Source organism: Pinus tabuliformis, chromosome 1_2 (genome assembly GCF_031772625.1).
Source record: "Pinus tabuliformis cultivar Carrire ecotype Pingquan chromosome 1_2, CPIR1, whole genome shotgun sequence".
Taxonomy (NCBI): domain Eukaryota; kingdom Viridiplantae; phylum Streptophyta; class Pinopsida; order Pinales; family Pinaceae; genus Pinus; species Pinus tabuliformis.
In genome coordinates, this window is record NC_142298.1 from 365,607,613 (window position 1) to 365,634,772 (window position 27,160).

At 38.9% G+C, this 27,160-nt stretch overlaps 1 pseudogene; it reads left to right on the plus strand.

The window, feature by feature from the left end:
* Nucleotides 1–30: 30 nt before the first annotated feature.
* On the plus strand, nt 31–27,160 carry LOC149205890 (tobamovirus multiplication protein 1 pseudogene; annotated as a pseudogene).

The window sequence follows — 27,160 nt, forward strand, 5'->3', positions numbered from 1 at the left end:
CTGGGTCATGTCATATGTAAGCAAGGATTGATGGTGGACCCTGCAAAGATCGCAGTGATTGTGAACTTAGAGGCCCCTAGGAACATCAAGCAGCTGCACGCGACGCTGGGACACAATGGATACTACAGGAAACTCATTAAAGCCTATGCTCAAATTACCGTGCCCATGGAAAAACTGCTGAATAAGGATGCAAAATTATGTTGGGATGAGGAATGTCATCGCAAATTAGATGTATTGAAAGAAAAGATGGTGACTACACCCATCTTGGTATTTCCTGATTGGAAGAAGGATTTTCACGTGAAGGAGAACTGGACCATCCTATAGCCTTTGCAAGTAGGAAGTTATCAAAGGCAAAAAAAATTATTCAATGACCAAGCGTGAGGGGTTGGCCATGGTCTATGCACTGCAAAAATTTAGGCATTATCTGTTAGGGGGGCATTTCAAGATGTATAGAGATCATTCTGCCTTAAAATATCTAGTCAACAAGCTTGTGTTGGGGGGAAATATTTTTAGGTGGTTGTTTTTATTTTAGGAATATACTTTTGAAGTTATTGTGAAGCCTGGTCGATTGAATGCGGGTCTAGACCACCTATCGAGGATCGAAACAGGAGAAGAACCCAGTAATTTGGAGGAAGGGTTGCCGAATGCGCAACTCTTTACGGTACGTGTAGCAGATGACAATTTTACTAACATTATTCAATTCTTAACTACAGGGATGGTGCTTGAAGGATATACAACTCAGCAGAAGAGAGAACTAGTAGTTCGCGCATCAGATTTTTCGGTCATTGTTGGACATTTGTACAAAATGGGGGCTAAAGAAATATTGCGAAGATATGTGCCGGACTTTGAGTGTGATAGTATTCTTGCTGAAGCTCATGGGGGAGTTGCGGGAGGTAATTATGAAAGAAAAGTAACCACATAGAAGATTTTTCCCGTAGGATTATGGTGGCCAACATTGCACAAGGATTCCAAAGCATACTGTAAGGCGTGCGAGGCATGTCAACGAACTAGTAGACCGTCACAGAGGGACGAACTACCGTTACATCCTTAGGTCTCTTTGCATGCATTTGAGAAGTGGGCGATCGAGTTTATTGGGCCAATTCAGCCACCTGGCAAGAAAACGGGCGCGCACTACATTATCACTGCGACGAAATATTTAACCCGATGGGTGGAAGCACATCCAGTCAAGGATTGTACATCAGATACTACAACAAATTTCTTATTTGAATATGTCTTATCATGGTTTGGATGCCCGAAAGTATTATTGAGTGATAGAGGTACACACTTTTTGAATGAAACGGTTAGCGTGATGACAGATGAATTTCAAGTCTACCATCAGAAGAGCACACCATATCACCCACAAGGAAATGGGACAGTCGAAGCTTTTAACAAAATTTTGGAGCATCATTGACCAAGGTTTGTAACGTGCAGCAAAATGATTGGGATGTGTGTGTACCAATAGTACTATGGGCCTATAGGACAACCTGTAAAAAGTTGACAGGACAAACACCATTTAGATTGGTTTATGGCGTTGAAGCAGTGATGCCTATGGGGTACATTGTACCTAGTCTGCGCGTAGCAACTTTAACTGATATGGCGGATCATGATGCCTTGGAGGATCAGCTCTCACAGATAATGGAGTTAGAGGAGGACCGATTTCTGGCAGGATTCCACCAACAAGTACAAAAGGAGCGTGAGAAAGCATGGCACGATCGCCATATCAAGCTTCGCACTTTTAAGATAAATGATATTGTGTTGTTATACGATAGCAAGTTCACCAAATTTCCGGTTGAATTACAGATGCATTGGTTAGGATCATATATTGTCAAGGAAATTACAAAGGGTGGTGCAGTTCAACTCACGAAGTTGAATGGTGAACCATTTTCGGGAAAAGTGAATGGGATTCGGTTGAAGCTGTATACGGGGGATCTTGCCCCTATGCAATGACTATATGACTGCAAGATAGTCTTAGTGCTCTAGGCAGTCGCAAGGGGGCACGAGACTATAAACTACACTGCTCGACTGGGAGGACAAGGTAGTAGAGAGGCTGCGCAAATATTGACCAGGTTGAACTAGATGAAGCTGTGCTCAGGATGCCATGCCATGGAGGAGGGTGCCGTGTAGCCCAACCAAAAAATAGATGTTGGTGTTATTGTAGCTGATTGGACTGAGGAAATCCTATTAGGACGAGTGGGTAGGCGACAATTAAGGTGAAAATCTTTGAAAATCTATCGCCAAAGGTGCATTTATGACAAATTTATGGAGGGAATGTCAGATTTGAATTCGAAAATTGCTATAAGTATTCCTATTGATTTGAAAAGAAACACTTTGTTGTTTAATAATTTCTTGCATGCACCGAGAAGAGTGGGAGAGTTTGTTCAGGCACCCTAGGCTAGTTCATTATTCTGCTACATTGCGCCGAGTTTCTTTGGAGAAGAGAGCTGAGCCTATGAGTTCTGAGGCCGCGGTGTCTGAGGCACCAGCTCTGGAAGTTGCGGGTGTAGAAGCTTCACCAGCAATACCTATGGTGCCAAGGTCGCCTAGGCCAAAACAATTGGCTTCTAAGGAAAAGAAAAAGAATCTAGTTGTCGAACCAGTGTGCCACTCACCTTGAAAACATCCGTAGGAGGTGCGACAAAAGGGAAAAATGGATAAGCAAAAGAAACATTTTTTGCCCCTAGACCTAGACGAAGAGGAACTCCAATAGTGGATTGAGGAGTTGGACGCCGAGGATGTGGTACCAATCACTATGCTTCCGACATATGTGCCTCTGCAAAGAGGACAAAAAAAGGTGACCAGAGACCCTGATTCCAACAAATTTTCAATTGCTACGCCATTGCTCCCAGCTAGAGTTCACTTTGAGGGTACGCTCTTAGTGCGTATACGAGTGCTAAAGATGGAAGATTGGGACCTCGCTAACTAGGAGAAATTCCCACATTTAGCGACAAATCAATATATGACCTGCATATACTATGAAGATATAGGAGTAATGAAGTTGGAACCAATGAAATGGGTTCGTGGAGTTTAGCTGGCGGGGCTTTTACATATGATATTCGTACCTCATTTTCACCACTCCAATATCAATATGGCGTGTGTGCTCTAATTGTTGACTTTAGTGCATGATGGGTGTCATGGCTGGGTGAGCCTATCCCCATCATGGATATGTTAATCTACAAAATTACTAAGCTTCCATATAAAGGACAAGACCCGGCAAAGGAGTTTGTGGGAAATCCCTAGATAAACCACTTGCAGACCACATAAAGACTGAGTACGAGGTGGTAAAGAGAAAGTGTGGATATTCTATCCGCTCCATAACAGACCAAATGGTACAGTTTGCTGTGCAGATCCTCACAGGCAAGATAATGCGGAAGCGCCACGGGGATGAAGTGCCTGCGCCAGTCATTTCTTTAGCCGCATAGTGTGCAAACGGGGTCCAGTATAACTGGGCCTAGTATTTCTATAGGGAATTTTTGGCTAACTGTTGCGAGGTGCAAGAGAAGAGCCAACCGTTCCATTATGCTTAGCTTTTATTACTAATAGTTTTGGTGGCATGGAGGCTTCCGGAGGACAACCAGTTTCCTCTACTGAATGAGACCCTCCCAGAGGCAGAAAAGTTCACTTCATTGTGGAAGACAAAAGATGCGGCAAAAATTATAGAATCTAAGGTTTTTTAGATCTTCATGGAGATGGACATCCACATGGCTATCAACCAGAGGCCTAGGTTATCTCCCACCTTATTTGAGAAGCTGAGGGCGTTTGCAAAATTTAAGGTAAACTTTCACAACATCTGGATCCACGTGAGGAAAGACCCTCAAGAGGTATGGTACAATTTGCCTTACTTGGTGGTTGACATGGATGTATGGGAGGTTATGGGTGGATGACTAGCAGGTTGACGTGGGCCTACCCAGTTGGATGTCGAGACAAGAAAAGTAGGAGAAAGCTCCTCTGCGCAGACCTCTGCTACGAAAAAGAAGAAAGAACAAACAAGCAGTCGCGCTGGAGAAGGCTACCTAGTAGAAGAAAAAAGAAGTTGATGCGCGGGTTGTGAAGGAGCGTGCTACTAAAGAGCAGGCTGAGAAGGAAAAAGAAGATACCAAAGCAAGTAACCAATTAGCTTCACAATGCACTGATGAGCAAGAAATATCGACACAGGGCGACGATGGGGGAGAGGAGGTGTCCACCCCCTTTAAATTCTCGAAGCGCACCAAGGATCCAACAACAGGTCCATGAAAGAAGCAAAAATTAGATAAGTAATTGTAGGTGGACCCTTCTTATGCTCAGAGAGGGTGATTTAGATGAAATTGGCAACAAAGTTAGAGATACCACGCTGGAGCTATGGTTACACTTCGAACAATAGTATATGAAGACATTAGGAGGTGTCTAGAAGGATCTGCGTGAGTTGTAGATCCAGGCCAGTAAGATCCAGGTGAGCATTGGGCAAGCGAGCGCGGTGCAAGCGAGCCAGACTCAAGTAAGTGTGAGAGTTCCTGAAGTGGAATAGACGATGGACCTAAGGACCTAAGGATCATCCCTTTACCAGAAGGAGCCTTGTGAGTAGATAACCAGAAATACCATAACACACTAGAATAGATCTAGGCTATTGGGATCAATGTCATCGTGTTGTCGCTCTAGGCCCTCCACGCATTACATTAGGGGGTCTCCGATGAATTGTAGATCCGGGAGCAGCGCGTCCTTGCGGTCCTTAGTGAGTGTAAAGTCAACAATGCTCAAATGTATGAGGAGAAGACACAAATGTTGAAGGAGAAAGAGGAGATGCAAGCACAAAGCACAAACCTAGAGACAGTAATTGGGCAGGCCTATCAACCAGTTCTTGAATAACATATCCTCGACGATGCACAGGGCGAAACGAAAGTCAGGAAGTTAGCTACTATGACGTGCGACACCAATGATGAGGTTGGCTGAGTCACTTTTAAGTTCCATATGAAGATAGCCAAACTCCATCTCAAGCTTCAACCAACTACACTGCCAAAAGTTCGGGAACAAAGAGGTGCAACTATAAAAGAATCACTAAGTCAACTAGATGTCGCAGTCCAAGGTTGTGACCAAATATTCAATTAGGAAATGGGCATATGGGATACATTAAAGAAGGACCCCAAGCTGCAACAGTTGAACACAACAATCAGGGAAGAATAATAACAATATGATGAAATCAGTATGACTACGCGGACGTTGGCACCTATCCAGCGCTTCGCGCACTTGTAGGAAGGTAAGCCAACTTTGATAATCCAGGAATTGTAGAAAAATAAGTCCTTGCGAAGAGATCGGCTTCAACCTTGGACAAAGGAAGCCAACCAACTTTCACAGAAAATTCATGAGAAGCAGAAGGCCATGCAACAGACCCATAGGAATACACAAGTGGAGGGGCCAACCACAGAGAAAATGGTCTAGGAGGTACAACAAGCAACAAAATAAAGTACCACAAAGCTTCAGGCATTGGCCAAGGCATTCAACGAACTCCGCTAGAAAGTGGAACAACCAGCTGATTGAATCGAGGGCGAGTCACGATCTTTGTGTTGGGGTCCTGTTGGGATGGGGTCCCCAAGGGTAGAATTGAATTAACTTAGTCATTTTTTGTAAAGAATTTTGTAAAATATGTAAAGTCTCCACGAAATGTGGATGCGGAGCATGTAAATAGATAAGAGTCAAAGGGGTCTTAGCCCCTTGTTTTGGTCAGTTTTAAAGACTCACCCATGAGCCAGGGGCCATGGTATTGTATTAGAAAAGCTATAAATAGTTGAGTCATAGCAAGTCTTAGGGATAACTTTTGATAGAGAATTGGGTACATTGAAGAGTTTTTGTTGTCTTGGACTAGTGCTAAGGCAGGAAGGCTTTGCTTCCTACACTTAGGTAAAGAAGGGAAGGCTCCTGCAGCTGAGTGAGCAAGAGGCCTAGGTAGAGTCTGCAACTGAGTGCACAGACCGCTGCAGCTGCATGTGCAGGGTAGAAGAGTATGTAATCAATGAACTGAAGATCAATAAAGGCAGATTTTTGAAGAATTACATAGTGTTTTCCATTGAATATGTTTATGTTATATGCTATTGATTAATGCCATGTTTTCTAAAATGTTGAATGAATACGACACGAATTCACTGAATCTGTCTTAATAATGTATGAAATGAATGGTTACCCACTCACGCAAAGTTAAAAGCTATTTCTCTTATGTTTTCTGACAAATTAAGTAGATCTATGTGAAATCTGATCTAGGGTTGCTTGTTGATATACGAAAGTAGGTAAATCGATTGTTTAATGTCCACAAAGACTGATAGGGGACCTTCCCAAAGGTCTGGAGGTAGCTGTAACTTAGTTAAAGTAAAGAGCCCTAAGAGTCTATCAATCTGCGTGGAAGCAGACCTAAGGTGCTGGAAGACATCACACTAGTCTATGGAAGTAGAAACTTGGTTCTTGCATCACCCAATACTGCTTCGGGTGAGACTGCAGCCTGCGCTACGCGGGTTGTTGCCGAAAGGGCCAATAGTGTAGGGTTTTGTTGGTTGCTGCAACTAACTCCGAACCTAGGTCAGAACTCCCTAAGCCAACATTTATTTATTTATGTTTACATAGTTTATATAGAAATTTAGAATTTTAGGTTAATATTTTTTTATAATGATAATAATTTCTCAATATTTTTATTTGTTCATCCCTAAAATAATGTATGTCTTTGTGTATGTTTATTTATGGATTATGTGGTTAATGCATCACTTACATGCGTACGTGTCTCTTATGTGTTAAATGAATTTTTTATGTGCATGAATATAAGAGTGCATCATTTATGTGCATGAATGTGTTGCTTATTTTAAGTGTATGATTGGTTGCACGATTGAAATAGATATTTATGAGTGTTTTTTACATTATGTGATTGAGTGTGTCACTTGATATATGTGTCATTGTGTTTCTTATGTTACATGTCTTTCTTAAATGTTAAGTATCTCTCTTACATGTGTATTTGTGTATTTGATTTGCTTAAGTTTGTCATTTATGATGTTGACATGTGACTTATGTTCACTGGTGTGTAGATTATATGCATGACTACATCTATTACGTTTATGAGTATAACACTTGTGAGTGTGTCTTATGTTTGGTGTGTTGCTTGCATCACTTTTTTTTATGTGTGTTCATTATTTGTATGAGTTCGTTGCTTATAATTGAACGAACATATCCATCATTACTTGTAAATGTCCACATATGACATACAAAAGTTAAAGAAATGCTTATGCTAAGTGTATCTTGTATGGGAATGTGTTATTTATGTTTATGCATGTGTCTCTTATATGTAAGGTTTGTTGCTTATGTGTGTGTATTTGATTCACAAATGGTATGCCTATGGTCCATCCATCTCACCAACATAGATGCTTCTCAATTATTGTTTGAGTAATTTGAGTTCATTACCTATTGAAAAACTTCTATAACAAATAAATTATGTAGCCTCTTATTAACTTCCATAGCAATAACTTCTACAACCTCTATAATTACTTATGTAACAAACAACTTCTATTGCAACAACAAAATATTCCACTCTGCACTCCAACTCCGAGTCAAAAAGGAAATACTTTGCTACAAAACTATCAATAGACCTCAAGATTCTTCACCCACTAGTTGTTGATCATATCAAGACAACAATCTATAAAAGAGGCAAACACCTTTTTGATGTATATATATGGATTGAAAAAAAAACCGAGTTGGTATAATTGTAAAAACAAATTTAGAGATTTTAGGCTGAAATTAATTGACCACTAAGCGAGAAAAACACTCAAGGAATGAATTAAGTTGACTATAAGTGAAATGAACATCTAGTTGCTTATCAATGCATAAAATACCCAGGCATATGTACATTCATGTAGGTAGAGGATTCTATAAATTTTCCTAAGCAAAGGATAGAACACCCAAGTGTTTGTAGATTCTCCTGGGTAGTTAACAAAATGCTCAATAGGTAATTTATGGTTGTGGATAGGCGCTATAGGCTTAAAACACAGTACAATGAATTATGCATAGATTGTTGTAATTTATAACCTAAATACCCAAGGCACATATTGTTGAAGCTCATATGTTTCAACATTTAATGGGCGTTTTTATTACTCCCAAGAGAAAATTACAAAGGAGGTGATCTATATACAGAGTTTGTGCATTGTTACTCAATGAGAATACAAAATTGCAAATGGCCATGACTTAGAGACACATGCTCAACATGGATAGGAATATTAACTCCTCTACTCAACTTCAAGCAGGTTTCCCTCTTCAAGCTCTCATTTTTTCTACTATTATCTCCATTTCTCCTTGCATCTTCCTATTGATGTTCTTCTTCATTACATCCTTCATTTTTAATGAGATTATTTTGGAAGGGCAACCTTTGCAATGATTCATTTTTACTTCTAGTTTTGAAATATTAAAAAAAACATGTTTATAAAATTTAAATGTAAAGCAACAAGGCGCTTATTAAAATGTTTGGAGAGGATCCAATTTGGATCACCCCGTCCTAGTTGTAGTATTATGGTCCCCAAAAGCTTTAGTTCCCTTTAATATTCTTCTTCAATCAACAAGTAGACTTCAAAAAATCTCTAAGAAAGGGTTCCTTTGTTGTAGGATGGGAGATAAGAGATGAGTAGGGGTTGCCTTTGGCATAATATTGATATCCATCTTATGGCTAGAGATGACATCCACTATTGTAATATGTTGCCTGATAATTACTTCTCGTTAAGTTGCAAATGCAAGCAACTCCTCTTTACCTTTGACCTTGATTCTTTAAGCTTTCTTCTTTCCTATTTGATTTTTGGGCTGGAGATATGGGTGAAGCCTCCAACATTTGGCCTCCCAATGTCTATTCAATCTACAATACTACAATATTTCATGCATGGGTTCCTTGGCCTTTTGGAGTGCCAACAATTGCTAACTTATGATCCATTTCCTTCCAACAAAAGCAAACTACATACCTTTTTATCCTATGATGATGTTTTCCATCTTGGTTTCTTTATAATCTAAAAGTTGAAGCGGATTTTTGTTTAGTCAATTTAGTGTTTCTAAATTGATGTCATTAATTGTCAACCCGGGGCTCGTAAGCTGATGAAGTGAAGGTGTACTATATGTACTTAAGCAACCTCTTAGAGCTTTTTGTCGTTTTGGGGGTGTTGTTTGTGGTTAATTTATCTTCCTAAGATGGAGTGATGATTATAAACAGATGAGTGAAAGTGTGTGTAAGGTGAATTCTAGATGAGTGAGAGTGTGTGATTAGTGGTTTCTAACTACTTGCTGAAAAGGAAAAGCTTGAAGGAAATAAATAAATTAAAATGAACTGAAAGCAAAGAACCACTTTCTAATGGCATTAGACACCATTCATGCTGCTGCAAATAAAGGTAAGAAAATCACTTAAAAGACCAATGATAATGTTTATCTCTTCCTAACTCTCTGCCTCTAACACATAGTACTGTGTAAGACACGATTAGGAAGTAGCTAAAGATAAGTCTAAGAAATGATAACAAATGAGAAAAATCTACTTTAAAGACTAGTTATAATGTTTTGCTCTTTCTAACTCTCTGCCTCTAACACATAGTACTGTGTAAGACACGATTAGAAAGTAGTTAAAGATTAGTCTAAAAAGCACCCAAAGCCAACTGCAAGTTATTAATATTCTGATCTCTAAAAGATAGTCAATTTATGATAAAGAGATCATTCATATGTTAGCAGACAACTGTGAGAAATAAAACTAAAAATCAACTATGAAAATAAAGTAAAGGCAGCAACTTGAATCTGTCAACTGAAACTACCACTAGATATTTAAGCAAATACACAAACACAAAATCAATCCCGGGCTCAAAAACCTGCAAAAGAACAATGCTGATCAGCTAAAAAGAAAGGCTGGAAATGAAATAACAAGAAAGTAAATTACGCTGTACATGTTTCAACTAAAAGAAATGCTGAATAGAAATAAGGAAATGCTGCACATAAAATACTTTACAAGGCTAACATGAACAGGGGCCCTCCATTCATATCATCCAAAAGAGACTCAAGGAATTGGAAACTTCAAAACATCACTGTTTCTATTACTCCATATGCAGAAAAATACAGTCCAGAGTGCTAGAACAGCACTATAAAAACAGAGTCTTCGAATGCTCTAAAATAACAACAAGTTTATAAAATGCAGAAACTAAAAAGTAACATAAGCGTACGTAGACGCAAGTATTTATAGGCATCTGCAAGATGGCCTAATGCGTAAAGCATAAAACGGAAAATAAACTGAATATCATGCGTATTAAAGGTGCAGTTAACACGTCATATGTTTCATGGTCGAGCTGGAGGTCCTGGTCGTTATGGGCAATGAATCCAGCGTTGGATCATGTTCCCCATAGCTTGCAAAACACTGACAAGTCACCTTTTCCACCGACGTGACCCAACAGCTTACGCATCAACGTTAAGCTGCCTTTATTTGACCGTAACTTGACCCCCTTTGACCGGAGGTACAGATGACGTGGCTGGCTGAACTGATAGCACAGGAACCTCGAGCACCTTGATTCCTAAGTGCCCATGTGGCTCATTTGGCAAAATGACACGTGGAACCTTGAGATTAACAAAAAGGCTGCGGGATCATCAGATGGCTGCGGAATCAGCAGATGGCTGCGGAATGCCTGTAAGTATGTCAAAATCTAAACAAAACAGTCACACATTAGCAAAATCCCTAAATCATGCTTAATGCCATCATATGTAATGATCTGGGTGAGTTTATGCAGCAAAATAGAGCAAAAGGGAGAGATGAGTGAGGGAAAACTGTAGGAAATGATGGATAACCAAGTGTAAAGTGGAGACTCTACATACCCCCACTGCGAGGGTATTGCATGTCCTCATGCAATCAAAAACATGGTTCAGTCCACCTGCTGGGATGCCTCTGCTAGGACATCCAGCCTTCTCTTCTTTCTCTGTGTGGCTACATTGACCCTTGGTCTTTTCATCAAACACCTGAATTTCAGATTGATTAAAGCTCTGTTTAATTTTCTGCATCTCTTCTTGAGCTTTTTGTTTTCCTTTTGCCACAAGCCCATATGAAGCATGGTGTTATCTTGGACCATCTTGTCCACATTGCTCTGTATCTTCAGTTTTTCATTTTCTTGTTTGATGTGGCGATTTAGTACCTCTAGTTCAAATATTTCCTGCTTCAGTGACTAGACTTGTTGCTCCAAGGGTTGAGCAGTGCTTGGCCCAGCCACTGCTTGTTCCAGCGTCTCCAGGTAATTATAAACTTTTTGTTGATCCGGGTCAACCTCAGGTGACCGCCTTGGGCTATGCTCATACTGAAATTCGGATCCTTGTTCAAATTCAGGCTCATGCTCAAATGGACTTTCCTTATGTGGAGGACTGGTCTCAACATTCTCAGCGTGTGAAGGACTTTTCTCCAAGTCAGGACTTGTAGCACCTTTTTGAGGTGTGCTCAAGTCAATAAAGAATGACTGTTTACCTTTTGTGGCCCCTACTTTTCTGTTTTGTAATCTGCTGCTCCTTCTCACAGAGGTGGTATTCTGTTTTTCTTTTGGTACTTTTTGCTTTTGTTTTTCCACCTTTTTGGAAAGGGCAATTTCATGGAGTTGAGCCAATCTTTGTGCTAAGGGCTGAGTGTCTTCCTCACTTCTCAGGAGTGAGGTAAGTTTCTTGAGCTATGGATTTCCCTTTATCTCTCTTTTGTTTCTTCTTACTCTCTTTTCTCCTTTGAGCAATTTCTTGGGCAAGTTCTGAAAGAGTTTCTGTGATGATTCCTTGAGCTGTTTGATCAATGTCCATAGCAGGCTCAGGATCAATATCATGTTCAGAATGATGTACATCAGTTTCTTCTTCAATCTGTTCTTGGACAGTTTCCTCTTGGACAACAGTTTCAGGGGTAGCCTCTTTTCTTTTCCTTCTACTCTTTCTAGGCACAGAGGTTTCTCCTGCTTCTTCAAAATGGTTTCTCACAAGGAATCTCTCCCAGGTATCTCTTTTTGTTTTCAACTGTTCCTCTACTAGCATCTTAACAAGACCATGATGACATAGATGTGATTCAATATTTCTTGGGTTCTTTTGGGCCATTGAACACATTTTCTTAAGACTTGAGAGTAGAAAGTATGGGAGGTTAATATCATCTCCTAAGAAATGCATCATGACCTTTGCATGGTAAACATATAAGACTCCAAATCTTCCCTCACAAGTGAAAAATTTTTGCACTAATAAGAGTAAAGTTGTCCATTCCTCCTTAACATAGGAAACAGGAATCCCTTTTGTAAAGATGCTGGTATCCATACCTGGGTTCTTTAAGATTTGCTTCCACTATTGATCTTGAACTGACCGGTTCTTAAACCACCTTTCTCCAGTCTGTGGAAGTGAGGTAGCTTGTGCTATGCTGCTCTCAGTGACTGTGAACTGTAAATCCCCTATCTCCACGTGATTATCTTTTTCTCTGAAGGACCGTGCAAAGGCCTTCGTAACCTCCTTGTGGTAGCCTCTAAACTTCTGGATGCATTGTAACCAATTTGCCTTTTGCAATGCTTCTTTAACCTGAGGATATCCCTCCAGAAACTTTGAACCTTCGGGTTCTACCCTTAAGAGTTTCCCCATTGGCTCTACGGCTCTGTTCTAAAACACGGCTTCAATAATGGCTTTAACACAGTAAATTCACGGCTCTGTTCTAGAACTTTGTGGAAAAGGAGGTTACACGGCTTCAACAATAGTTTTAACACAGTGGATTTACGGCCTTAACACAGTGGGTTTACGGCCTTAACACAGAGGATTACGGCCTTTTGATACAGTCGTAACAGAATTTCACTGGTAATCAGAATTAGCAGAGGGGAATAAAATAGAGTATGGTTAATGGTGGCAGCGTAGTGAGCACAGCGTGAATGGAATGAAACAGCGTGGAAATGAAACAGCGTGAATGGAATGATATGAGCGTAGGAGGGTAGAAGGGTTATGGAATAATAAATGGAAATGGCTATGTCCTTAGGTTTCGGTTTCAGAGTTACACTTGGCTGCGGGATTATGTCATATAGAGACGTAGTATATTAGGCTACGTCACTTAGGTACGAAACCTTAATGGAAGAAGCAGCTGCAAGCGAAATTCAAAATCGTGGTAATCAAGGACTGATAGACTTGGGAGATACGTGGGCATATGGTCGCATGACTGGTAATCATTACATTTAGTGGCAAGAAACATAACCTAGAAAACTTTGCATAATGAAATAACCGTAAGTTTAGAATTTAAACCATACCTCAGATTCCCGCTTGGATTTGCCTTTGATGACTTGCCACTAACCCTTCACTGATTTATGGTTGTTGCATGACTATTTTCTATTTATTATTGATGACTACTGAGCTGTAAAGAAATTTCAAACAGACTGTGTGTGTTTTTTTTTATGCAGGTGCAGAGGGCTGCGGAATGGCTGAATGGCTGCAGAATCGTCAAACAGCTGCGGAATCTGCAGTGGTAACCTCCGGCTGCACAAAAACAACTTTAGCTATCTAAAAATGACTTTATTGATGGAATGGAATGTAGTGAATGGATGGATGGATGAAAAAAATGAAGTGGAGTGAAAATGAATGAAATGGTGGTAATGATGAAAATGAAATGGAATAAGGGAAGAAAGAGAGATTTTTTTTTTTAGAAAACATGAGGTGTCAGGTGACCCTGATTTTCACCTCAGGTTTTCTGCATGAGACTGCCAATCAGAGATTGGTTTTCAGGCTCATACATTTATTCTTTTTTTTTCTTTTTTCTTTTTTTTTTCTTTTTTTTTTTTTCAAAAACCAAAGATTAGGCTGATGGAGGAGAAGAATCCTTCTCCACCAACCTGATTGCAGAATCTTCTTTAAACAACTTGATAAACTCTTCTTTTGAGAATGGATTTTGATAGATCTTCAAGCGATGGCCATTCACAATAAGAGGAGTATGAAATTCATCAATAGTTTTCACTCGAACTGCTCCATTGCTAAAGACTTCATCAATCTCATATGGTCCAAGCCAATGAGTTTGAAACTTTCCTTTGAAGTCTTTGAACTTTGAATCAAACAATAGAGCCCAATCTCCTTTCTGAAACTTTCTTTCTTTGATATGACGATTATGCCATTTAGATCTTTGGTGCTGAACTAGATCGGTCCTTAGAATTGCATCTTGTCTTATTTCATCTAGCTCATTTACCTGGTCCATTCTGTGTCTTTGAGCTTCTGAGAGGCTCATTCCCAATTGGACTGCCATCTTGAAGGTCTTGATTTGGAACTCAATAGGAAGCAGGACTTCCTTCCCATAAACAAGTTCATAGGGAGAATGTCCTGTTGTGTTCTTCCATGTAGTTCTATAGGCCCATAAGGCTTCAGGGAGCCTTTCCGCCCAATCTCTTCTATGAAGATGAACAGTCTTGGTGATAATGCCTTCAAGAACTTTATTGGTAGATTCTACTTGGCCATTGGATTGCGGATGGTATGGAGTAGATGTTCTGTGCTTGATCTTATATTCCTCCATCAGCTTCTCCATCAATTTAGATGTAAACTGGCTGCCCTGATCTGTCACAATTTCCCTTGGGACACCAAAACAGTGAAAATATCCTCAAAAAGAAATTGAACAACTGAATTTTCAGTGGCAGAAGGTAATGCTTTCGCTTCCACCCACTTAGTAACATAGTCAGTACAAACCAGTATATACTTCTTTTGCTTTGATGGTGGATTAATTGGTCCAACGAAATCTAGAGCCCATTTCTCAAAGGGTTCGATGCATACCTGAGGCTGTAGAGGCATTTCATTTGAAGGAGTTGGTTTCCCAACTCTTTGGCAGCTATCACACCTTCTAACATACTGCTTTGCATCTTTAAAGAGAGAAGGCCAATAATATCCTAGAGAAAGGATTTTATAGGCTGTCCTCTTGTCAGCAAAGTGCCCGCCGCATGGTTCATCATGACATGCCTTAAGGATGTCAGGCATTTCATCTTCCCGAACACACCTTCTGATTATACAATCTGGCCCTGTTTTGAACAATTCATTAGAAATCCAAGAATAATGTGCACTCTCCTGAATGATTTTCTTTTTCTCATTAGGAAATAAGTGTAGAGGAAGCTTCCCTGTAACAAGATAATTAGCCATATCTGCATACCAAGGAGTCTTGGTAGTCACTGCAAACAAGTATTCATCTGGAAACTTATCTTCTACTGGAGAATCTTCATTAGTGTTTTGGATTCTAGACAAGAAATCAGCTACTGTGTTTTGCTTTCCAGGTCTGTCTAACACAGTAATGTTGAATTCTTGTAAAAGTAAAAGCCATCTTGTAACTCTACCATTAGTGACAGGTTTGTTCATTAAATATCTTATGGCAGAGTGATCAGTATGGACAAAGGTTTCATAGCCGGTTATGTAGTGTCTAAACTTATTAATCGCATGTACCACAGCTAGGAACTCTTTTTCTGTAACAGTATAATTTAACTCAGTGGGAGTCAAATTCTTACTTGTGTAATAAATGGCATAAGGGATCAAATCCTTTTGTCCCAAAACAGCTCCTAGAGCTGTATCTGAAGCATCAGTAGAAATGTGGAAAGGGAGTTTCCAATTTGGCCCCCTTAAGATGGGTGCTTCAGATATTCTAGTCTTTAAAGCTTCAAAGCAGATTGACACTCAGGATCCCACTTGAACTCACAGTCCTTGGTAAGCAATTTGAAAAGAGGGGATGCTATCTTAGTGAAGTTTTCAATAAATCTTCTGTAATACCCAGTAAACCCAAGAAAACTTCTAACATCCTTCTGGCAATTCGGAATAGGTAACTTAGAGATGACTTCAACTTTGGATCTATCAACCTTAATCCCATCTCCTGAAATATGATGTCCTAAAACAATCCCTTCAGTAAACATCATAAAACACTTTTCATGACTTAAAGAAAGATTTGTTTCCTTACATCTTACCAGTACTTTTTCCAAATTTTCCAAAGCTTCTTCAAATGTATTACCATAAACTGTGAAATCGTCCATGTATACCTCTACACAATCATGAATCAGATCTAAAAAGATTCCTAGTACAGCCCTTTGAAATGTAGCGGGTGCATTGCATAATCCAAAAGGGATTACTCGGTAGGCAAAAGTTCCCCAAGGACAAGTAAATGTGGTTTTGTCTTGATCTTCAGGTGCTACCTGAATTTGGTTATACCCACTAAAACCATCCAAGAATGAGAAATACTTTTTACCTGCTAAAGTGTCTAGTACCTGATCAATAAAAGGTAGAGGGAAATGATCCTTTAAGGTTGCCTTGTTCAATTCTCGATAATCAATGCAAACTCTCCATTTACCATTCTTTTTGGGCACTATAACCAAGGGAGAAACCCATTGGCTATCTGAAATGGGGTAAATGAAGTTTACCTTGAGCAATTTCTGAAGTTCTTCTTTCACGATTTCCCTAAGGTTTGGATTCATCCGTCTTTGTGGTTGCCTAATAGGTCTGTTGTTTTCTTCAATATAGATGTGATGAATACAAGTCTTAGGATCGATTCCTTTCATGTCAGTGTATTCCCATGCAAAGGCAGTGGAATGTTTTTGCAACAGTTTGGTTAATTCTTCTTGTTGTGGTCTTTCCAAGTTTTTGTTAATGTTCAATGTTTTTCCTGGAAGGATTTCAACTGTAGAACTACCAAACTCTTCCATTGAGAAGAGAGACATCTGTCTAGAGGAGAGATATTCAATGTCTGAATCTATCTGAAAATGTGCAGAGTCATATTCTAAAGATACTTCAAAATTTTCTAATGTATTTAGAATTTGACTGTCCTCACTAATCTCAGAGATGGTTATAACAGGTTGAATAGTATCTTCATCCTCTACCCATTCATCTTCTCCTATTTCTGTTATTGCCTTTGCTGGAGGGTACAAGTTGAATTTCTTGGTAGAATTACCATCTGATATATACATGTCTCCAGACCTACAACTGATGAAGGCATCAACTGTTGCTAGCCAAGGTCTTCCTAAGATAAGAGGATGTCCTCCTAGATTGTTCTTGGGAGTTAAAATCATAAAATCAACTGGATATTCCCAAGAATCTAGAGAGACTGGAATGTCTTCCAATACACCATCAGGTTTAATGATTGATCTATCTGCAAGTTGCAGCAAAGTAGGTGTAAAGAGAAGGTTAGGAAGCTTTAACTGATCCATGGTCTGTCTACTCATGATGTTGATCGCGGCTCCTAAGTCAATCAAAGTATTTGGGATTTCAACCCCATTAATATGAGTTTTGACAATAGGACTACCGGGATCCACATACTTTTGCATGGTAATCTTACCCATCATAATGTCTGCAATTTTTCCAACTAGATGTATCCTTTTGGTATCTCTGGTTCTTTTTACTGTTTTCTTCAAACTCAACTCCTTTATTGTCTTTGCTAGAATGGGAATTTCCTTAATGGCTTGTAACAAGGGGATCTTGATACAGACATTCTTCAATTCATCTAGAAAGCTATAGTCAGGCAACCAAATTTGCTTTTCCACCCCTTTGTCAATTTGCAATCTTTCAGGAAAAGGAGGTGTAGCTAAAGATGTAGGTTGCTCAACTATGGGAGTTGTAGAGATTGATTCTTTTTCTTTTTGGATATTTTGGTTTTGAAGTGATACTTCAGAACCTTTATTGACTTTGAGAGATTCTTCCTCAGAAATGCTTGGTTGTTGGGCACTTGTAGAAAGTTGATCTAAGATTCTACCTGATCTGAGTTGTACTTCATTGAGAGGAACAACCATATAGGTAGGGAATGGTTGACCTTCCATCATGTAAGAATTTTGAGGGTTCCTATTATTCGGATTTGGTAATGGCTGAGAGGGAAGTTGATTTGATTTCTGCTGGGAGAGTTGAGAATTTTGATTTTGTGGAGGAGGTTGTTGTTGTTGAGGGTATGGCAATGATAGTTGTTGACCTTGATTTGGAAGTTGTGGAGCTTGCTGATTCTGAAATGATGGAGGATATTGATAGAATTGAGCAAGTCTCGCATAAGGATTTTGCATGCTTTGCATCCATGCTTGAAAAGCATTTTGAGGTTGAGGCCAAGGTTGTTGCCAAGGATTCCAATTTGGTTGGGATTGAGAATTCATAGAGTTGTTAAACCCTTGATTCTGTTGTCCTTGCCAAGGTCTCCTTGCAATAAAACAGAGAGATTCAAGTGTATCTGGATCTTCTTGAAAGACTGCTTTGAGGCCAGGAATTGAAGGACAATCCTTGGTCTCATGAGTTTCTGAGCAAATTACACATGTTTCTACAACGTGTGCATCTAAGGGACATTCCCTTAAAGCATGTTTCTTTCTACACTTCGGGCAAAAGATAGCCAAAGCCTCAGCTTCTGCTTTTTGTTTATTGTGAATCTTAAGGGTATCAAGTTGTTCACTAAGACTCCCTAAGATGTCAGTTTTAAATTCATCAAGCATACTGCCGATTTCAGCCCTACTCACTGATCCTGTTGCAGATTTATTTGCCCTAAGGAGAGAAGGATCTCTAGGCCCTTTTTGAGTTTTTGATTTGCCCCTTGAGAGATGGATACAAAGTTCTGCTATATCATTGAGAGAAAGTTGAGAAATATCCCCTTTCCCCATCATGTTTAAGATGTCTATCCATTCATCCCTAATGGCTTTTAATAAGAGGGCTTTTAAGGTCTCTTCATCCAAGGTACTCATTTTTGCTCTCTTCAAGTTATATTGAAATCTTTCAAGTAAATCTTCTAAGCTCTCATCTTCTCTTTGCATCATTTTAAATACCTCGTCCTTGTGATTAGTAGGCATACAATAGTCCAAATACCTATCCAAAAAGGTTTGTTTCATTTCATCCCAAGTCCTAATGGATTGAGTGAGTAACCCCATGAACCATTTTAAAGCTTGATCTTTTAATGTTGAGGGGAACAATTTGAGTTTCTGAGTATCATCCCAATAGTCATAAGTTCGACACACAACTTCAAACTCAAATAACAATGTTTCAGGGTCCTCAGTCCTTAACCCATGGAAGTTAGGGAGGACAGATGGTGATATGTTTTTCATGGTGGCTCGGGAATCCTCATTAACAATGGGAAACCCAAATGAATTATCCCCATCTCTATTTCCTCCTCCAATGGGACCTCTACCTCCTCCATTATTATTGTTATTTCCTCCTCCTCCTCTACCTCTACCTCTACCACCTCCTTCTTCCTCTGCCATGATGATTCTCCTAGGGATTTCAAAATCTTCTGGTTCCTCTACAAAGGGTGAATGAGAAGAGATTTCTCCTTCTTCTTCAGGTGATTCTACTTCCTCAATTACAATTGGTCTTCATGTGGGAGAAAGAGAAGAGTCTCTTCCTGGTTCAAACTCAATAGAAGGTGTAGGAGAGTCAACTCTTGGCTCTTGAATTCCAGGAATTCTAGGACTAGGAGTTTCGGTTGGAGATAAGGGAGGTGTCTCTTGTCTATCCCTTGAAGCGGATGGACTTGTAAAAATTGAACTTCGAGCTCTAGCTAAAAACCTTCCCCTAGAATCTCTAGCTCTATGCATGTCATTTTTTTTATTTTTCTTCAAGTCAAGTTAATAGTTCTTTTTCTGATCTTCCAGGTCACTCTAGGTGCAAGAAGAGAGCATACTCAAGAAACTACTAAATCAATAACTTTCTCTTTTCTGATCCTCCAGATCACTTTGAAGTGCAAGAGGAGAGCATACTTTGATAGGTTATCAACTTCTTTCCTTGAAATTTTTATGTTTTTTTTTTCTAAGAATATGGCTACTTAATTTCACTTCCCCGGCAACGACGCCAAAATGTTTAGTCAATTTAGTGTTTCTAAATTGATGTCATTAATTGTCAACCCGGGGCTCGTAAGCTGATGAAGTGAAGGTGTACTATATGTACTTAAGCAACCTCTTAGAGCTTTTTGTCGTTTTGGGGGTGTTGTTTGTGGTTAATTTATCTTCCTAAGATGGAGTGATGATTATAAACAGATGAGTGAAAGTGTGTGTAAGGTGAATTCTAGATGAGTGAGAGTGTGTGATTAGTGGTTTCTAACTACTTGCTGAAAAGGAAAAGCTTGAAGGAAATAAATAAATTAAAATGAACTGAAAGCAAAGAACCACTTTCTAATGGCATTAGACACCATTCATGCTGCTGCAAATAAAGGTAAGAAAATCACTTAAAAGACCAATGATAATGTTTATCTCTTCCTAACTCTCTGCCTCTAACACATAGTACTGTGTAAGACACGATTAGGAAGTAGCTAAAGATAAGTCTAAGAAATGATAACAAATGAGAAAAATCTACTTTAAAGACTAGTTATAATGTTTTGCTCTTTCTAACTCTCTGCCTCTAACACATAGTACTGTGTAAGACACGATTAGAAAGTAGTTAAAGATTAGTCTAAAAAGCACCCAAAGCCAACTACAAGTTATTAATATTCTGATCTCTAAAAGATAGTCAGTTTATGATAAAGAGATCATTCATATGTTAGCAGACAACTGTGAGAAATAAAACTAAAAATCAACTATGAAAATAAAGTAAAGGCAGCAACTTGAATCTGTCAACTGAAACTACCACTAGATATTTAAGCAAATACACAAACACAACATCAATCCCGGGCTCAAAAACCTGCAAAAGAACAATGCTGATCAGCTAAAAAGAAAGGCTGGAAATGAAATAACAAGAAAGTAAATTACGCTGTACATGTTTCAACTAAAAGAAATGCTGAATAGAAATAAGGAAATGCTGCACATAAAATACTTTACAAGGCTAACATGAACAGGGGCCCTCCATTCATATCATCCAAAAGAGACTCAAGGAATTGGAAACTTCAAAACAACACTGTTTCTATTACTCCATATGCAGAAAAATACAGTCCAGAGTGCTAGAACAGCACTATAAAAACAGAGTCTTCGAATGCTCTAAAATAACAACAAGTTTATAAAATGCAGCAACTAAAAAGTAACATAAGCGTACGCAGACGCAAGTATTTATAGGCATCTGCAAGATGGCCTAATGCGTAAAGCATAAAACGGAAAATAAACTGAATATCATGCGTATTAAAGGTGCAGTTAACACGTCATATGTTTCATGGTCGAGCTGGAGGTCCTGGTCGTTATGGGCAATGAATCCAGCGTTGGATCATGTTCCCCACAGCTTGCAAAACACTGACAAGTCACCTTTTCCACCGACGTGACCCAACAGCTTACGCATCAACGTTAAGCTGCCTTTATTTGACCGTAACTTGACCCCCTTTGACCGGAGGTACAGATGACGTGGCTGGCTGAACTGATAGCACAGGAACCTCGAGCACCTTGATTCCTAAGTGCCCATGTGGCTCATTTGGAAAAATGACACGTGGAACCTTGAGATTAACAAAAAGGCTGCGGGATCATCAGATGGCTGCGGAATCAGCAGATGGCTGCGGAATGCCTGTAAGTATGTCAAAATCTAAACAAAACAGTCACACATTAGCAAAATCCCTAAATCATGCTTAATGCCATCATATGTAATGATCTGGGTGAGTTTATGCAGCAAAATAGAGCAAAAGGGAGAGATGAGTGAGGGAAAACTGTAGGAAATGATGGATAACCAAGTGTAAAGTGGAGACTCTACAATTTTGATGCCTAAAAAATCTCTTCATTGCAGTGCTTTTACAAGCCTCTACATGCAAATTTGAGTAGTTTCTTGCATACTCTTTCAATTTCCTTTTCCTCCATGAGAATGGATTGTTTTCAGTTCCTCTTGCTTTGACATCAATAGTTTGAGATGAACTTCTATTGGCTACTTATCCACCAAATCCCAGGCCTTCATCCTTGGGACTTTATTGTATTACAATGAATATCATAATCCCTTAGCCTTCCTTGCTTATCCCTCAACCATCATAACCCGATTGTCTCATGCACATTGAATTGATGCCACTAGTGTGCTTTTCAAAGTCACCAAATGACTCTTTGGAAGGTGAGTTTATTAGGATTATCTCTTTCATGGTATAATTGGCTTTGACAATGGTAATGTAAGGGGCTTGCTTGGTATCTTGGACAAATACTTTTATCTCCTTTAAGGCCTCGCTTTCCATGATTTTGGAAAATCTCTTTTCTTGATAGTTATCTAGATCAATGAACTTATCCTCCAATTGTAAGAGATGCAATATTCTCATGTCTAATTTTGACCTCATAGTGGTGAAGGAGTCTTATAACTTGGTAAGCTCTTTTTCTAGCTCATCCACTCTCTACCTCCAATACTGACATTCCTCATAAATTAACTTGTTGAAGTCTCTCAAATATTCGAGCTTCTCCTTCTTCGAGGCCTTTCCCATGGTAGACACTTAAAGGTATCTAATGCAGATTCTTTAATACCATATGATCACTAAATGATTGGATTATGACTTATCTACTTAACCAACATAAATGATTCTTAATTGTTGTTTGTGTAATTTGAATTCATTGCATATTTAACAACTTCCTTAGACTTTTAAGAAGTTCCATAGTTATAGCTTTTGCAACCTCTTTAATAAATTTCATAGTTTTTTAATAAGTTCCATAGCAATAGCTTCCACAACCTCTTTAACAAATTCCATAACAAACAACTACTGTAGCAACAACAAAATATTCCATTATGCACTCCAACTTCCTGTTAGAAAAATAATACTTTATTATAGAAGTGACATTACAACTAGAGATTCTTCACTTACAAGTCGTTGATCATACCAAGGCAACAATAGAATCTATAAAAGAAGGAATGACCATTTGGTCACATGCAAAAATTGGATTTACACAAATTATATTTCAAAAAAACAAAGTTGTTGTAATTGTAAAAATGGATTTAAAGATTGTAAGATGATAAAAATTGACCACTAGGTGAGAAAAAATCAACCGCGGAGAAAAATTCTCAAGGTTATGCACATTTTCCTAGGTAGAGCATAATATGCATAGCGATTTATAATTTTTCTTAGGGAGAGTATAAAACACCCAAGGGTTTATAAATTCACACAAGTAGTAAATAAAATGCCCAACAATCGATTCGTGGTTGTGGATAGGTGTTATAGGCTGAAAGCACACTACAATAGAGCATGCATAGACTATTGTAACTTATAACCACAATACCCAAAGCATAGACCGCTCTAACTCATCGGTTTCAACATTTAATGGGCATTTTTGTTACGCTTAGGGGAAAATTATAAAAAGGTTGAGCTATACATAGAGTTTGTGTATTGTTACTCATTGAAAATACAAAATTGTAGTTGGCCATGGCTTAGAGCCACCTCGCTCAACATGGGAAGACTCATTATCTCCTTCATCCACTAAACTTCAAGTAGGTTGCCCCTTTTGAGGTCTCATGTTTGATATTGTCCCCCCCATTTCTCCTCGGATATGGGCATCGACAACAGGCTTATGGGTAAGCTAGAAACATAGGTGAAAGATGATGATAGAGATGAAAAGGGGAAAACGGGTATAGGTAAAAGGTATTTGCAGCACCAATATAATTGATGAACCATGTACATAAAAGAATGTGTAGAGGACTGACGGATGCAATGGTTAGAAACCCATGTATTCCAGTGGATGGTAATTCTTTTATATGGACTTCAACAACATGTGTGCTTGCGGAAACAAGGTGAAATCATGGAGGACATGGGAAGAAGACCATAAATCCAAAAGGACAAAAGACAAGACGAAGGAACAAGTTTAAGGACTAAGTAACAAAAAGGAAATTACAAATAATTGTTAAAGAAATATGAGAGAATAATTTATTTTTATTCCTTAATGGCTAAGAAATGTGATAATGTAGATTAAATCTAGAAATCTACATGTCCACCAGAGATGAAGAAATGAGAGATAACAGATGAGGATTGTTAAGAAAATAGTGGAGATCTTGAGGAGAGATTCATGGAGATATGTAGAGGATTTGGTGGAGATTTCTTAAAAAAATTTAGGAGATGGTTAAGGAATTAATGACTAAATTTAACTATATTTATTATTAACAAAAAAACATTTATGTAACATGATTATGAGAATGAATATGTGAATTCAATACATATTTCCCTCCGGGAGAATTAAGGTGTGAAATTTCTTTTTCCGTGCTTCTTTTGTGGTATGAGTTTGAGCGTATGTGTATATATTCAATGCTGCATTTTATGGTTGTGGATTTATTGGCAGACAGATTATGCCTGCATCAAAGGGTATCTGAGCAGGAGAATTCTGCGTATAGAGTTTTCTCCTGCGTGTAGAGTTGAGATTGTGGTTTCCATATCGAGCAGACGAGATACTACTGCATTGAAGGAAGGTCATGCCCAAGAAATGCATGGAGACATCTATTTCGAGTAAATCCTCGTTCTGTTTGCATATCGATTAGATCATGAAATGTTGTTGGAAGAGTCTAAAAGAGCGAGCAGGTGGTTATCCTATGTATAGAAGTCATCGATTTGCTACCAGTAATTGAAAGGTGCGTGCAAGGATAAGCGAGGCGCTATTGAGAAGGGTTAAATTAGTGAGAGCCAATCGCATAACCAGGAGAAGTATCAATGCTGTGGGAACAAGTCACGTAAGGGAGAGCCACTGCTTGCAGAAGTGAGGAATTCGAACTAGTTGTGTTTAAAGCATTTCAAGATGAATGGTGACTGTAATAGTTGCGTTGGTTCTTATTGAAAGCTGCCACCAAAATGTGTGGGTGTTGGATCAATTCAGATCAAACAATGGTCACTTTTCATGGTTAATTAAAAAGGGAGGCATATTCAAAGAAGTGTATTGCTGTTGCATGGAAGAAAACTTTTAGAGATCTGTTGCAAAGAAAAACCATTGTTGCGCCCAGAGAGTTTTACTGGTAGCTTGCAATAGCTTGAAAATCCTCAACTGGTGAAGTTCGTGGCTATAGCAACCAAAACAAGAGCAAGCTGGACAACGCTGTTTTTGAGCAAGTTGAGCACGCTGTCTGCAATGTCTAATGAAGAGCCGTTAGGGTTGAGTAATTTTTTTGAAATTGCTAAAGGTGGACCTAGTGCCATTGTTAGAAGTAGTAATTACTATCCCATGTAGATCTAGAAGTCTAATGATGCATGAAGGTTTGAGTTAAGTCCAATGTAATTGAGTTTGCATGAAGTAGTTAGCAATGAAGGTTTGAGTTAAGTTTAGTGTAATTGAGTTTGCATGAAATAGTTAGCAATTAAAGAGTTGAGTTTGCATGAAGTAGTTAGCTGGAGAAGACTCCAGTCGAGTAAAAGTTTGAGTGATTCCATATTTAGTAAGTTTGGTGTTTATATGATTATGATTGAGTAATTGTAATAAACAAGCCAATGTAGTTAGCAGAAAAAGAGTCAAGTCTACTAAAAGTTTGAGTTCAAGATCATATTTAGTAAATTTAGTCTTTATATATCTATATATCCATGGTTAGATGCTTATAATAAACCAGCAAAGGAGCGCAAGATGTGAATTAATTTTTTTTGGATTAATAGAGCAGTTGAAAACCCCTCACTTTTGTACTTTCCTCCCCATCAGCGAAGAACATGGAACTCGTGGAAGTCCACGATTGTGGAAGCTGCACAATTGTGCTTTCCTCCTCTGGTGGCCTTTTCTTTTTTAAGAAATGTTGATTAAAGTACAATGTAAAAGGAGCAGCTACTGATTGGGGAACGCTGCCACGGCTTTACAAGCGAGCAAAATGGATCGATTGATTAGCGGCTAAAATATGTGCAATTCAGTGGAGGAAATGCAGTTATCAGCAATGCATTCAGAGTGGGTTGATTTATGAGAAAAATGGGAAACAATGACATGTTCTAAATCCAGTCCACGATGTGAAAGTTGAGAGTTGAGTGACCAACAAGCTCCAAACAAGAAGTAGCCACCCGTAGGAAAACACCGACTAGAAAAAGGTAAAGCAATCAACCATCATTTGGTTAAAAGTATTTTTAAATTTGGATTATTACACTTGTTTGTATTTGAGAAAACCATTTGTTCTTTTGTAAATTTTATGTCATGAAATGTTTGTAAAACTTTATAAAAGTGTGAAATGAGTCCAAAGTTTAGGTGATGGAGTTTAAATCCATATGTCATGAGATTTTTTGCAAGGTAATGTAGTGTGTCATACAATGAAGTCCAAGTTGAAGTTTGGAAGTCATAAAGGAGTCATTGATTATATGGAAGGTTCAATGGTAGAGTCATTTTGAAGTTTTGGAGGTATAGTTGAGTCAGGAAGACATTTATGCATTGTACAAGAGTTTAATGAATTCTATTGAAATGGTTACCATTGATTATAGAGATAGAGAAAGATGCCAATCAACTTATATAGTTGTGATGGTTTATAAAGGCTTATGTGATGCTGGCTTCCGAGATGGTGACAGTTTGAACAAGTCTGCAGAATGTTGAGGTTAATAATAGAATACGCGGTCACTGTGGGGGCAGCAGGATGGTGGGAAAAGATAAAGGACTCAGCTATCCAATGGCTGGTGGCAGGGGATTTGTACACACTAATCTCTATTGCTTACGTGTTTGTTGGTATTGTCGCCCTAGTACAAACCATTCTGATTCAACTGTGCGTTCCAGAATTTGGGTGGACAATGCAGAAACTTTTCCATTTCATGAACTTCATCGTCTGTGGAGCTCGAGCTCTCACCTTTGGGTTCCACAGTCGCGTGCTGGCGTTGAAACCAAGGGTTTTTGCAGTTGCAGTGCTAGAATTTCCAGGATTACTATTCTTGTCCGTGTATACATTACTTGTGCTGTTTTGGGCACATGTATATTATCAGGCACGGGGAAGCCCACGGCTTCGCACAATTCAGCCGGTCTATTTTATTGTGAATGGTTTGATTTATTTTACCAAGGTGTGCATTTGGGTATTCATGTGGAGGGTTGGCCACAATGTTGTGCTGGAGGTGATGGGATCATTGTTTGTTGCGGTTATATCGTTTATTGCAGCGTTGGGTTTCTTGGTGTATGGGGGAAGGCTTTTTTTAATGCTCAGATGGTTTCCACTCGATGAGAGAAGGCGCAGCAAGAAGCTCCGTGAGGTTAGGTGTGTGACAGCTATATGTTTTTCAAGTTTTCTGACAAGGTCTGGCTTTGTTTTTGTTGCTGTGGCTCAGCTTGGCATTGTGAAGATTCATCCAGTTCTGGATCTTGTATACTACGTGTTGGTGGAGATTGTTCCTTCTGGATTGGTCCTTTTCATCCTCTATGAGTTGCCTCCCAGAAGGATGCCAAGTCTGTACCATCCTTTACGACGTCCATGA